Here is an 11,686-nt window from a genome sequence, read left to right on the forward strand (position 1 = left end):
AAAAACCAAAAAAACAGATAGTAACTTGCCAACATCTCTCTGCTAATCAATGGAAAATTTGGAATACCATCTAGGTCTGTCTGACTCCCAAGTTTATTATTAGCCAGTTATACCTCAGGCATTGACCAGGACACTGACAAAGCTGAGTCATCCCCTCCAATTAATCAGAAACCAGAGAGCTGAGTTAAAATATGGTTTGGTTATCTACTTCAAGTGTCTCTAGTCCTTTCTGATTCATAATGTTCTTTGGTTGGAAGTGAAGAGGGGCACAGGGCTTTGTGGCTTCCAAAGAGGATGAGGCTGGTGGGCACCCCCAGGGCAGCAGGTCCGCTGTGGCTCTGGGAGTAGTGGCTGCCAAGTGAGCACCAGCAGGTATATCATCCACCAGTAAGTTAGACCCTTTCTAGGGTAGCGATCCAAGAGCTCTGTTAAAAAAAAAGCAGCTGAAGTGACTTACTGGTCTTTACCAGCTCTTCAATATGCATTAAAAAGTCTGCCATCTCTTTCCTTCCAATGTTTCCACAACTTGCGAAGAATGCCTTCTCTTGGCCTTGACTATCATCTTATTAAAAAACTCTTGTCAGGGCTAAACTATGGATGGTGCTAAAGCTACAGAAAAATTAAGATTACTTGAAGGCTTACAGTGTTTCTCCTGAGACCTAAAAGGGGTCACAAGCACAAAGGTTTGGCAAGCTGCCTGCCCATCTTGTAGAATTTCCTTTCAACTTGAGAATGTGTTAACTTCCAGAATACAGCAATCCTGGGATGAGCTCGCTGTCATAGACTCTTGCACTAGTTACTTCTGAGCCTCAATTTCCTGATCTCTAAACTAGAGATGATACTACCTACCTCCTAGAGTTAGTGAGAGAAAGTGCTTGGCCCAGACCGCAAGCACTGAATGTCATTTACACTGTGATGAGCTTGCTGTGTGATGCTTAACATTCTTCACTTCCCTGTGCTTGCATTCCATGTCCTGAGACCAGGGCTGACAAACAAAAGGACAGAGCAGAACGCTGTCGTCATCCTTTTTTTTGTTGTTAGCACACAGGTGTTTGAAAGATTGTTCTCAGGCTTCTTGAGTTCTCTGTGCTTTCTTATTTGACTTTCCCTGGGTTAAAACTTCAGAATATCATCAACTTCTCCACTGCTGGGAGAGCAGTATGCTCCCCCAGGAATGACGTTAGGCTCCACGGGACATTCATTAGTTGGGGTTACAAGAGGACCACAGGGCACTGGAATGGTAATTTCCTACATGGGACCCCAGTGACCCAGAGCGAGCTAGCTCAGCTGGTCTGAGCATGTGGCTAATGAGAGAAGGGTCATGGTTTCATTCCTGTGTGGGCCAATTAGTGTCACGTGGAAAAGCACGCTCCTGGGGCATCAGGCAGCAGTTACATGTGTGTGGCACTGGTCTCCAGGATGGCTCAGTGTGGCCATCATCACTATCAGAAACTCAACCCAAAGCCTACATCTTCTTTGTTTTTATTACATAGCCCATTGTTTCCAGAGGGGTCATTTGCAGACCACTTTCACAATTTTTGCCTTATCCTAAGCAGACTACTGCTTACTTATTCAATATTTTTCTATAAATTGATTCACTTTTTAGTTTGCACTTAAAGCTGTGCATCACTAGCAAGTTGGAAAATTTGCCCTAAATCAAAAGTACACATTAAAAGAAATCTACAACTATTGAAATTAAAATGTTTGTCTTCATGTTATCTGCAAACACCTTCTGAGCCACAAGTGATTTGTGTACTGTGTGTTAGTAAATGTTGCATTATATAAGCTTCATGTATTTTGTAACATACACTCTGTTCCATAATAAAATCACATCAGCAAAAACTATTATAAAGCAATTGCTTCAGTGGGAAGAGTTGGAATCAGTGACCGGGGAGTTTCACACTTGAAATGATAAAATTATTCTTGCAGGAATTTCAACACCAAAGGTCTTTCTAAATGCTGTAAATGTATAGCTATAAATCCTCAACTCTGAACACATTCAGGGTTTAATTTACATCTAGCTTTTGCTCAAAAGTCATGGCTTTTGTTCGCACTCTCTACGGCACTATCATTAACACTGTTCTTCTTACACATCCTTATCATTATCACCTGTTTTATGATAAACAAAGCACAAACATGCAAAGCAGATGTGTTGACTGCACATCTTTGTTTCCCTCCAGTCATGAGCCAGTTCACACTCAATCTGCCTGGTTGGCCAGTTCTTTATAGAGATCAAATTATAACCAATAGTGGTGTTGGTGATAAAAATGTATTCCCTAATTAATTGAGCATGTTACATCCAATCCAGTTATGAAGTGTGCACTAGAGGACAAATACACATAAAAAGACACACACACACACACACACACACACACACACACACACCTTTTCAAGGTTGAAAGAAGGCCCAGCCACTTCCATTATTTGAGGCTCCCAATACATTTTTTTTTAAATGAAGAAAGATCAAAGCGAAGTTGTAAATTTCATGGTATATTTTAAAAATTCAAGTGGAATGATAGCTTCTAGTCTTTGTGTGCCTAGGAGGAGGTGTGTAGCCTCATTTAGAAATAGAGCCCAAGTCTATATGTGAGGCCTTTTTGAATATGAAGTCCAGAAGGTCCTCCCTCCCTGCCCCCATGTCCAGAGATGAGCCCTGCCAGAAAAATTGACTTCTAAAGGGATCTGGATTCAAATATACCATAAGGTGGAATGTAACATTTTAGCAATGCAGAAATACAAAAGTCCTGTTATTTTGGGGCTGCTTGGGTTTCACACTTTTATAGCTGTCTCATCATCCTTGGAAAGCCATCAATTGGTAGCAAGAGTAGCGCCAGACCATTTTATAAGTCCCAGAAGACTTACTTAGATCAGAAAATCAGGATATTGGGATGCCTGGGTGGCTCAGCAGTTGAGCGTCTGCCTTTGGCTCAGGTCGTGATCCCAGAATACAGGGATCAAGTTCCATATCGGATTCCCTGCATGGAGCCGGCTTCTCCCTCTGCCTGTGTCTCTGTTTCTCTCTGTGTGTGTCTCGTGAATAAATAAATTACATCTTTAAAAAAGAAAAGAAAAGAAAGAAAAGCAGAATATTAAGAAGTGGGAATGCAGTTACAGTTTTCTTCCACTGCACATAGACCTGATGCATGCTTTAACCACATGGACCACTTAATGCACATACACACACACACTGTACGGAGCAAGGAAAGGACTCCAGGCCAGTAACATCTACAGGGTTCTCATTGCACGATTCTTGCTGAATCAGTAAGACTGTGTAATGGGGAGTGTTGTGTATATATTTATGTAAAATTGTATAAAAATAGTATTTACTTAAGAATATCTGTTGGGATTCTGTTTGTATGACCTTGTTCTAAGATTGGTGCATACTTATGATCTTGCCTCTGAGGGCAGAAAGCAATTAGTTCACTCAGTGTTCTGTGTGAGAAATCTTAGGCCTGTGTACAGCCTCTTCCTTACCCTTGCCAGGTCCAGTTATGCCTCAGCAAGTCCTCTTACCCACCCTCTCCGCAGTCCCCAGAGTTCATCTGAGCACATCTGTTGCTCCATGAAAAGTGTTTTGGCAGAAACTTCCCTCCCCTGTGCTGAGAGTCATCTGTCCTCACTGGCTTGGAACTGTTTTTGCTTATTTTATTTAAATACGTACATACATACATGGAGATGGATGGATAGATAGATAGACACAGTTATATATCCTCATATATTAATACATATGTATAATTTTAATAGAGAGACCAACATTGTGACATTAAATCAAAGATAATATAGATTCCAATTCCAAAATGGTTGGGAGAAACTACTTTAAACCCTCGCATGCCAGAGGAAGAACCTGGAGGGGTTCAGAATGTCCTTCCAGCTCTACCTCCCAATTCAGTCCTTCCAAGATATAACCCTCAGTGATCATATCTCAAATCTAGACTCTCTTACACTGAATGGTATTCAGAATTTAATCCTGACTCTTCATATTGAAAAATATTGGCAAGGACCTATTTCAGGTCACAGAGCTCTTACCAGAAAGAAACATGCTTAGGAACACACCCTGCACAGGATTGCCTGAATGGTAAGCCATGGCATCTTGAGTAATATAACTGATGCTTCAGTTCTTGGGGCAGCTGGACCCTCTGGGCCAGTCACCTCCAACCAGAAACATCAACAGCTTCATCAGGGTCCCTCAAGGGTGGCTGAATGGAACAAGGCAGGAAGGTGTGGCCCATGGTCATGTAACACATTAAACCTGATGAGCCTGATGATATCCAGATTGTTATGCTCTGTGTCAAGGAGCCAAACATAGAAGCTAAGAAGTTGCTTCATAACTCAAAAGCCAGTGGTACCATATGCCATTGCCCATCGTGGGCAGAGGCACAAGATAGTTACTATTGGAGGAATTTGTGTTCCAGATGTCCTAGATGCCAACACCAGCTACATAATTTGCAGGACCCAGTGAGAAATGAAAGTGCAGGGTTGCTTGTTCAAAAATCATCTCAAGATGCCAGCAACAGAGCATGAAACCAAGAATGGGGTCCTTCAGAGCATGGGATCCTGTATGACTGTATAGATTACACAAGCCCACAAAGCTGGCCCTACAAGAAGCACAGCACTAGGCCAAAGTGAAGCCAGTCACAAATTCAACAGGGGCGGGGAGAAGGACAGGGAGGTTCTTGGCAGGCACAGCCCTGAATCTGTCTTCACACATATTGGATTCTTCCCTCTGTGACTGACGTGCCCTTTCAGAGGTATCCAAGTTGGCTGTGCTTAGGAACTACTCTGTGCATGAATAGTCTATGAATTAAAGTGTTTTTATTATTTTGAAATAATTTTGTTTGCAAGAGTTCCCAAATATTTGAAATCCAGTCCCACAATCTCAAGGAATTTCAACAGTTCAATTGTCAGTGAAAGAAAAAAGAACTGTTAGATTCTTTAAATATTATAAAGCTTGAAATGGCTTCAAAAAAGGTTTTATTTTGTTGGTATTACTAACTTGTGTGAACAAAGTTTATTGTTAGTCATTACTGTCAAGAATTTGAATAGACTATGATTAAAGAGTCTTGACTATTACAAAAATCTTCAGGAATTACTATTTGAATTGTAAAATCTGATAGTAAAAAGCTATATTCATAAAAAGCAAATGCTAATTTCTCATTAAAATTAAATTATTTTTTGGAAAGTTTACATAAGTTTGGTATTTAATATCTTCCCTAAATTTTGAATTTTATTTTCTTATAATTGTATAATATAAAGAAAGAATAATGAAGGCTTTTGCCAAGCCACATACAGATACCCTAAGTCCCCTTCAGTTATACCTCAGTGTGTATGTTAAAATATTGTCATTTTCTATGTGTGTTAAGAAGTAAAAAATTTTGGAAGTAGCAATATAGCCAGCAGCTCTCTCAAGGAGTCAGAAGCAACTCATGTGCTTTTTTCACCTACTAGTGGTGGTGGAGGCTATTAGACTTTGATGACAAATCAAGACATGATTGAAACAGAATTCAACCATGGTGGCAATTAATAGTATTTTATAGACCATTGAAATGATTACATGGCATGCTACATGTAATGTGCTTACAACAATGCCTGGGACATGGGAAATACTCAGTGGATGGCAATTACTATTATTTGGCCCCTTGGATAACCAGTAAGTCGACAAATTCCGTTGAATCTTGTCCACAATGCCTCAGCTCTGTTCTTTTTTTTTTTTTTTTTATGATAGTCACAGAGAGAGAGAGAGAGAGAAAGAGAGGCAGAGACATAGGCAGAGAGAAGCAGGCTCCATGCACCGGGAGCCCGATGTGGGATTCGATCCCGGGTCTCCAGGATCGCGCCCTGGGCCAAAGGCAGGCGCCAAACCGCTGCGCCACCCAGGGATCCCCCTCAGCTCTTTTCTGAACCTCACTTTCCATTCCTCCTGTTCCCCATAGTTTAGTGTTGTATCACTGCTCATCTTAATTTGTCTTTCAGCATCTCCATTTTTTAACCATCTGGTTCAATTAAAATGCTTTAGGTGGCAAGTAACAGAATATCCAAATGAAACTTATTCTTTCATATAGTAAGACATCCAAAGTTTCCAGAGCTGGTTCAGCTACTCAACAATATCAGAGCTCTTAGGTTTAGGGAGTGTTTGTGTGTATGTGTGTGTGTGTGTGTGTGTGTGTGTGTAGTGTTTGTTTTTCCTTTGCCCTCATAGTCTCCATATGGATGCTATAGCACCAAGTATTAACCTTCACTAATGATGATATACAAAAGCATGGAGGGAAAGAGTATTCTTCTTGTGTGTTTCTTTTTATCAGAGAGGAAGATTCTTTGTCAGACCACATTCACCATAAACCAGTCCACAGGCAAAGGGCAATGGAATTACAATAATAGGCTTAGGCTTTTCATCATTTACCCCTGGACCTGGGCCTGCATTCCCTAAGCATAGTACTAGTCCTATAGCCAAACAGAAGTGGGATTCTGATAGCCAGGAAAGAACAAAGGCTCTTGGGTAAACAACAACAAACAATTTCAGCCAGTCTTTCCTACACACCACTGGTAGATTTATCCAGCATTTCTTGCTTGAACAAGAACTTCTCAGCCTGCTGGGTGAAGTCCCTGTCTCTTCACCTTGAAGTAAGCATTTGGTCCCTGATTTAGCAGAGGAGTTCAGATTTCACCTGCAAAATCCTCTTGGAGAATCCTATACTTTTCCTTCATAGCTTGTTATCACCTTTTGTAATCATACGTGAATTTAGGGAAGTGCCTGACTAGTATGTCTAGTCCCTAAATTCCACGTGGAATTAGGGACTAGTGTCTCTTCTGCTCACCATTGTACTCAACACTTAACACGGTTCTTGGACTCAGTGGGTATTCATAAATATTTGTTGAGTGAGTGAATATCTATACTTGTCAAAAGAAGCAAGCAGCAATTTCAACAGCTAGATATCTAATCTGGCAAAAGCAGGTTTCTATGTAGCTATCAAAAGAGCTTGAAAGAATTTGGTACCTCAACATCACCAACATTTTGTTAAAGGACTAATTGCCAAGCCCCGTGTGCACGTGGGACCATTAGTAATTCTGTAGCTATGCAAATTAAAACAGTGATGTATGATTTATAGCTTTAATAACATTCTGAAGGCTCTTAAATTTTAATCACTTGCAACATCCTTTTTAATATTCAATTACTTTATTAACTAATTAGGTCACTTGCTGAAAAAGCACATAAGGCTGGTGCTATTTTAATATCAGCTGAGCCTCACAAAATACCTTTGAAATGGTGCAAATGGTTTATTTATTTTAAACAGATCATTAAGATGCTATAATTAATAAACCAATTATGAAAAAAAGGCCCGATAGTGATAGATGCACAAGTACAATAGCAGTGTCCGATGGATTAGTCATTTTCATACACATATATCAAGGGGCAAAACTTAAATGAAAACCCACTGTAAAAAGTGCTTTCCTAAATAATTAATTTGTGCAATGACTGATAACCCTATCACGGCAAACCTAACTTGAGGCTTGTTCATTATGCAAACCTGTAATGTGTACTTTCGTTTCATCTAATGACACTTAGGATGGAAAATCCACGGCAGGCTAAACTTGGTGTTCCTTGATTACTTACAAGGGCCTTAATTTGCAGATGGAGATGGGCACTTCATGACTTATCAGTGCATTGGAGTGAGCCAAGCCTCCCAGAGGAGAATCAGGAGAAATATACAGGGTCGGCAGCATCCCTGCTTATTGATTTCTCAGCACCGTGTGATGGTCTTCAAAGCAAACAATGTGAACAAAGAAAGCTGAGGCCAAGCCTGTGGGGATTTTTCACCCGATATTCTCAAAGGAGCCTGTGCATCATAGCTAAGCCTGCATTGCTAATACACAGATGTGTTGGTACTATGGCCCGGGGTGCAGCTCACAGGCTCAGAGTAGAATTTTATTTCTAGGATCAGGGGAAGCAAGAGGAACCAAATCATTTTGCTGGGCTAGGAAAGAACTTTGTGAAATCCTAGAGGCCAGGTAATTTTTTTTTTTTTTTTTTTGCCACCAACAACTTAATAACAAAAACAAAATAACCATCATTTACTGAGTGCTTGCTGTCTACTAACTAGATATGTACTGAACACCTGTATCATCTTGCTGGATATTTCAGGGCATTTGTTTAGTGGACATTTATTTCCTGAACACCTTCTAGAACTGGGCACTGTTCTAGGCGCTGGAGATACTGGGAGGAACGGGACAGACAAGTTTCTTGCTCTTAGAGTGTTTTCATTCTACTGGGGAGGCGAGACAAAAACCATACATCCCAAGAAGGAAACAACAAGATGGACATAACTTCAGACAATGTAAAGTGCCATGAAAAAAATCAAACAGGGGAGCAGGAGGGTGTGACGGAGGAAGACAGAGTGTCGGGGGAGGCCTCCCGGAAGAGAGCAACACTTGCAACTGGACAGGAGGGTCTTGAACAACTTGAGTTTGTTCTTCCCCCACTGTCCCCAGTTGTTTTCCTCATAATGTCCTTTTCAAGGTAGTGAGGGTGGCTGGGGAAGGCGGGGCCAGGGAGGGAGGCGGGCAGAGGTGAGCCTGGCAGGTGGGAGAGACCAAAGGAAAGCGGAGGTGGCAGTAGGATGTAGCCATCATTGTCATTATCATGGCCATCCTTTTGCAAGGGCGGGCACTTGTTTGCAGTCATCCTCCAATATGAACTCGTGTGGATCGTGCTGCTAGTGTGTGTGCTGGTAGGTGAAAAACTGCAGAGAGAGCTGTTTCTCATCCCCTACTTCTCCCTGCCATTGTCGTGCTTTGCAAGTGGTTACAGCGAGGGCTTACGTATTACCAGTCTGTTTCAGCACCCTCATGATGTGTCGATGGAACTTTAAATTATTCATACATTTCCACCTTGTCCCATGGATGCTAAGTTCTTGGGGAAGAGCAACCTAGCCCAGTCAGTGAGTCTGATGTGGGTACTGCTCAAATATGTGGGGATAATTTCATTCTGCCTGGGTTGCTAAGGGAAACCATCAGAAAAGGCCCCCATAATCTTCATCAGTTGTGAATTAACAGCATTCCGGCAAGGTGTGCCCTTCCCTTCCTGGGTTCCTTATCTGGTGAGCCACTGGGACCTTTTATTACACCCATGGGGACCGATCGACATCCAGTTCCAGCACAAGCTCAATGATCTCTGAGAGGTAGGTTAAAAACATTCTTTTTGAATAACACAAGAAAAGGTTGATTACAAGTGGACCCCGAGATAATGAATAGGAGATGGATGGATGGATGGATGGATGGATGGATGGATGGATAGATGGATGGATAGATGGATGGATGTTCTTTCCCCTCTTCCCTGACCCAAAATAGACCCTACTCAGGAATGCAAGTGGGAAGAGGGTAGTAGTGATACTTCAGTACCGAAGAGGAGAGCTGTGAGTTCTGCAGTGAACCTGCACAGGGAAAGGCTAGTCCTGGGCCTCTTTCATGTCCTGCAAGCGGACCAGGGGACATTTTCAAAGTATTGGCAGAAGTGTCCATTTCTCATTCTTGTGGCTTTCCTTGTGATTCAACATAAACTATTCTTACCCAATTTTTGTTCCATTTAATCACTAGCATTGCAACAGCATTATACTCTGTAAATTGTCTTTGCAACTATTTCTGCCCCACTGAGAATTAAATAAATCTTTTCAAAGAAAATGAATTACTAGAAATAATTTTTACAGAAAAATAAATTCTGAGTTACAAATGAATAGTAAGAAAATTTAGGAACAGTCCATTTGTGGCCTGGGTCATCTTTTGGTTTTTTAAAATTTGGAACTCGGACAAAATGGTTGGGTTTAGAGATTTCCACAGAGCTGTGAAAAGGCAGCTTATGATTTCTCACATGTGAGGGTGACTTCTTGGACATACTTCTTTTTTTCAAGAGTGGCTTCTTCCAAGTCCTCTTTGTCCCTCAGGATTAGAGTGAGAGAGAGCAAATGTGCCTAGAGCAACAGTCTGCAAACACACCAACAGTGCGCCACCTGGGACTATTCACTTTTTTCTCATATATGATAGTAACCTTGGACCAAACATCCGATTCATAAAATGGTGTCCGACCCACAAATGTATATGCTTATAAAATAGGTATCGGTTCTGTCAGTGTGCATGGTAATCATTAGTAAAGTTTACTTTACAATATTTTAGATAAAATAAATGCAAATAGATTTCTCATCCTTGTCAGGCCACGATGGAGCCTCTGGCATCCTCCCAGGGCCTGTGTGAACTTACTTTTGATGATCACATCTCTGAGCCATTGAGATAACTTAAAATAGACATGGTTTCTTGCGGAAATAGGTCCCGTGTTGTTGGGGAACAGACCTACCTCTAGGAGCATCTTTTTTTTTTTTTAAGATTGTATTTATTTATTCATGAGAGAGAGAAAGAGAGAGAGAGAGAGAGAGAGAGAGAGAGGCAGAGACACAGGCAGAGGGAGAAGCAGGCTCCACGCAGGAGCCTGACACAGGACTCTATCCCAGGTCTCCAGGATCATGCCCTGGGCTGAAGGCGGCACTAAACCTCTGAGCCACCTGGGCTGCCCCCGCTAGGAGCATCTTAAGAGCGTTTTAGACATTTCTTACATATGAATCTAAATGGAAAATGGATTAAATAAAACATTCTGGCTTTTGACCTTCCCTGGAGCTTCTCTGGGGATCACTGGTCAAAACCATCAAAGAGAAGTGCCATCGTGTCATATACCAGTTGTACTCTTTTTTTATCACTGTCACATTTTTGCCTCATCATAGCACCATGGTATTGTTATTTTAGAAATACTTCTCTTTAAATTTTCTCATTTGAACTTAAATTAATATATCCAAAAAGATCCTTTATATCACGATCATAAATGGAATACCAACCTCACTTGCCATAAAGTGAAAGAAATAAAAAAGTGTGTCATTATTTTTATTTTGTTTTTAAAGATTTTATTTATTTATTCATGACAGACGCAGAGAAAGAGGCAGAGACACAGGCAGAGGGAGAAGCAGGCTCCATGCAGGGAGCCCGATGTGGGACTCAATCCCAGGACTCCGGGATCACACCCTGAGCCAAAGGCAGATGCTCAACCACTGAGCCACCCAGGGGTCCTAAGTGTGTAATTATTTGTAAAAACCACAACAAGACATCACTTCACACCTGTTAGAATGGCTGTCATTAGATAGAGGAACCTGAGGGGTCTTGAGGTGACAGTGACTGCAACCATGACTCCAACAAGAGGAGATGGATGAGGGGAAGGCCAGGTGACATCCATCTTCATCTGAAATTGTCACAGAAGGGTAAAGGAGAAAGACTTCATCTTCTGAGTTACGTAAGATAACAAAAAGTTAAATGCAAAACCAGAGGATGTTCCTTTGTGTTCCATCACCACTGTCCAAACTCAGAAGGGATCTCCCTTTGCAGGGGGTAAATAAAAATGAATTTAAGTAAAAACAAAACAAAAGACAAGAGATAAGTGTTGGTGAGGAATTGATGTAAAGGGAAACCTTGGGCATGGGTGGTGGGAATATAAATTGGTGAAGTCACTGTCAAAAACAGTATGGCGATTCCTCAAAAAATTAAAAATAGAACTAATATATATGATCCAGCAATTCCACTTCTGGGTATACATCCAAAAGAAATGAAAATGAGATATTGAAAAGATATCTGCACTCCCAGGCTTACCGCACCATTATTC

The sequence above is a fragment of the Vulpes lagopus genome, chromosome 3 (assembly GCF_018345385.1).
Source record: "Vulpes lagopus strain Blue_001 chromosome 3, ASM1834538v1, whole genome shotgun sequence".
Lineage (NCBI taxonomy): Eukaryota > Metazoa > Chordata > Mammalia > Carnivora > Canidae > Vulpes > Vulpes lagopus.